Source organism: Centruroides sculpturatus, unplaced genomic scaffold (assembly GCF_000671375.1).
Source record: "Centruroides sculpturatus isolate CEXI.00-Female unplaced genomic scaffold, Cexi_2.0 scaffold193, whole genome shotgun sequence".
In the NCBI taxonomy this organism is placed as follows: domain Eukaryota; kingdom Metazoa; phylum Arthropoda; class Arachnida; order Scorpiones; family Buthidae; genus Centruroides; species Centruroides sculpturatus.
The window spans coordinates 212645-216727 of record NW_019384402.1 but is presented as its reverse complement, the minus strand read 5'-3'; the positions used below and the strand labels follow the sequence as shown (position 1 = coordinate 216727).

The 4083-nt window shown below is 29.4% G+C and overlaps 1 long non-coding RNA gene across 1 annotated transcript; it reads right to left on the bottom strand.

Annotated features, from left to right (window-relative positions):
* Positions 1–2253: 2253 nt before the first annotated feature.
* Positions 2254–2984, bottom strand: LOC111618686. Its single transcript, XR_002755611.1, has 3 exons — positions 2721–2984; positions 2618–2647; positions 2254–2403 (listed from the first exon to the last, which is right to left on the bottom strand). It is a non-coding gene; the product is annotated as an uncharacterized LOC111618686 (long non-coding RNA).
* Positions 2985–4083: the final 1099 nt, after the last annotated feature.

Genomic DNA, 4083 nt, shown 5'->3' with positions numbered 1-4083 from the left:
ATTGAAAGATCTTCAATAGTATGACTACGGAAAACTAGATCTATGAATTAACTTAGTTACCTGTCTCAATCTGGCCAATTAAAAATTAAAAAAATGTTCGAAACGTCTATAGGTTTACTTTTTGATTTCCCATTTTATACAAAAAGAAGATAAACACTGTCCCTCTCTTATTCCTTTTTTAATCTGAATCCATTTCTTTTGACTTTTATAGATGTTGTAGATTATTCTCATTATCAATACCTATTTTTGCAGAATCTCAAACATCAGCGTTTGACTAACACTATCAAAGGCCTTCTCGAAGTCGATAAAACACACAAAATACTCTCTATTATGATCAATCATCCTTTCTTCCGTAAGTCGTATTGTATCATTGTAATGTCCTCCCTTGTCCCTCTGCCTCTTCAAAAACCAAATTGTGACTCATCTAGTTCCCGATTTGTGTAGTTTTCTATTCTTTTCTGTATGATGTTAACTAAAACTTTTGAAGAATGGCTTATCAAACTAATAGTTCTGTGTTTATCACGATCCCGCAGTTTTAGAAACAGGGATGAAGATTGATTTTGTAAAATCATCCGGAATATCTTGCCTCTAAAATTTTGTTTAAAAAATTAGTTACAATTCTTGTTCCATCTTCTCTCACAGTTTTAAAGAGTTCTACTTATATTTCATCTATTCCTAGTGCCTTTCTGTCCTTCAGCTTTTTCAATACAGCATCAATCTCTTCCTTAAGAAACTTTGCATCCTCTTCTTTCGCCTTCATCCTTTTAAGTTTAAACTGTCCAAATTTCCGTAGAGATTGTCTACGTATTTTTTCCATCTTAGCGCTTGTTCATCTTTCTGCAATAAAATGTTTCCATTTTCATCTTTCAGTGCCCCAATTCTTCATTTTCTTTTTTTTCCCTTCGAGATTAAGAGTAGTTTTTCATATACTCCTCTTAAATCGTTCCCATTTGCGTGGTGCTCTATTTCCAGACATAATTAATTTAACCACTTTTCCTTTGCCTGTTTGCACATTATTCTTATTTGTTTATTAATCCCGGAGCTCTCCGCGTAGCCAATCTTCTTTCACGCTGTTGGAACCAGGTGTTAGTTACAATCATGCTGGTTCTTCTGCAAAATTCAAAAGTTTACTTCCTCTTTCGTTTCTTTCTTCTAATTCCCATGGTCTTATGTATTAAAGAATAGAAAAATATATCAAAATTAAATAATAATAACATATTTATTATTAGAAGTTATATATTTCTTCTAAACGCCTTTTAACAGCGTCAAAGAATAAAATCAACTTTCTCAATTTATTCACTTTATTTGTATTAAAAAAAAAAAGTTATTATTAAAGAGTAAAACACGAATTAGAATTATAACTTTTAGTGTTTTTACAGAAATTTCAAAAGATTTTAATAATAGACAATCAAAGCTTTCTGGAGAGCGAATGATANATTAAAACTTTATCACGAAAAAGGATATTTTAAAAAATTACTTCTACAGACACTTTCAATTTTTACTTAGAAATAAATAAATTTATCTATTATAAAGGAGACAGACAAAAACTGACTTGAAAAACACAAATAATTGGTCTCTAATTAATAAAATACGACGAAACACCATTTTAAAGTGCATTTTTATTCGACTAATATATTTATAAATAATATGTAGCCCAGAAAGTACCCAATGCGCAAAATAATAATTTTTACGCCAAACTAAAAAAAAGGTAGCCAAATTTGTCGTCAAAAAAGTAGCCAAATCTTGCAATGCTGGAAAGAATACTAAATAATGCTGAAGATGGAACTCAAAGGATTATAGACCCAAATTTGAGATAAGGAGAGAAAGGCCAAAAGATAAAAGTAGTGAGAAAGGTTGGAAAATTAAGCTGAATATTTCATAACAGAAGGTCTATTTAACCTTCCTCACTACTTTTTATCTTTTGGTCTTTCTCTCCTTTTTTCAAATTTGGGTTTATAATCCTTTGAGTCACAACTTCAGCTTTATTTAGTATTCCNTATAAATTAGAAAAATTAAATCGACTTTTACTTGAAGATTTTAGGTAAAAAAAAAAAAAAATAGATTAATCAACCATCAAAATACATTTACGTATGCTACTTAATAAATCCACTAATTATAAACGGAAGATCAATAATATCATTTTTCTTTCGTGTTTTAAACCGTTTCTCAATTAATAATTCGATTTATATTGAAGCCATTAAGTACTATAACCTCTTGATTACATTTATAACAAATAATTTAAATTGATTTTATTTATTACAAAATAGAAAATATTTAAGTGTACAATATTAACACGAACATGTATAAAAATTATGATAGATGTTTAATTAGAGAAAGACAATATTCAGCTATGGATTCTCTGTTTAACAGCTCTGTTCTTGATTCTTGTAAGTATGCATTCAACTGAAATAATAATAATAATTAAAAAATGTAGATCTATTTTTGACTTAAATATAATTATTTTCAAATTAATTAAAAAGATGTTTTTAATATCTGAAATTAAATAGTTGGCACGTCCTTTCGCTGCGTTATATTTAATTTTACGCTAATACAATTCCATTATATTCAGAATTATTTTTTAAACTATCAACCATTTAAGTAATTGTCATTCACTTACTATATCTGTTTGGTCCATACAATCGATGAACTGTAATATATATAATTAGAATTTATCATTAAGTATATAGAATTTATACTCTATAGTTCTATTAAAAACTTACACTGTTAACATTTAATCTTCCTTTACATCCTCCCAGTTTTTCAAGCGAACCGACTGCGGAGTTAAAACCGTAATATTTTTCAATACACGTATCGGCATTATCTATATACTGAATAATGGTTATATTATTAATTTTTTGACGTAATAAAACATTAGAAAAGGCAAGTAAATATATTCGAAACGGTTAAAATTAAGGAAAATTCGTTCTAATTTAGCATCAACCTCTCGTAACTCGAGCGTTAAATATGAAATTTTAATATTCAAAATATAGTACAAGTCGACCCCCCCCTATAACACTGTTAATAATTCCGTTTTATATGAATTCCATGTTGTACGAGTCACTTAGATTTTACAAATACGTGAGCCATTTACAGCCCGGCACACGTATTTGTAAAATCTAAGTGACTCGTACAACATGGAATTCATATAAAACGGAATTATCAACAGTGTTANGTTTATAATCCTTTGAGTCACAACTTCAGCTTTATTTAGTATTCCTTCACCATTTACACATATCCAAGTATTTAAAAATATTTCTTTTCACTCAAAAATAAAATATGTATAAAAGTTTACGGCTTTGTGAAACTTCTTTTTTGAGTTTATGCCGTCGAAATAAATAAATAAAACAAAAGTAAAACAATTTCTCGATTTTGTTTACACGTTTATTGGGCCAGATTGGAACTTGCCTTGGGCCGCATGCGGCCCGCGGGCCGCAGGTTGGACACCCCCGGATTAGACAATCTTCAGGTGAATAGGCATTCGAAAGTATTTCAAAATTGTAAGCAAAGGAACGTCCGATTATTATACATTCAAATTTAAACGAAAAAATAGACAAATTAACAAATAGATAGCAAAATAAAATATGCTAAATACAATAAAGCAACAATGATATAAATAACAAAACAAAATAAAAATAAATACATAAAATTGCAGGGAAATATAATTGTATGTACGGATAAAGAATTTTTATATTTTAATTTTTCTATAATGTATAATTTCCATGCAGAAGCTAATCCAACCGCATCCCGCGCATTAAGACAACCATCCCTTAATTAACTTTTATAGATTTCAATTTTTTCTTCTCACAATGCTAATAATAAGAACCGCACGGTCTTGAGGATAGTTGCTTCACTTCATTCAACTACAGAGTTTTCCGCTTGTGCCATACTAGACAAACTGTGTTGCAGTGCTCTTTATTAAAGTCATACTTGTGTTCCTTAAGTCTAACAGCTAACTTTCCTCTCGTGACTCCAATGTAGTTCTTCTTAATTCCTAATATCTGATTTTCAAATGGATTTCTATGTATGCCCGCTTTTTTTCTTTTTTAATCAGGTGTTTGTCATTTCTGAGCATATTATACAGTA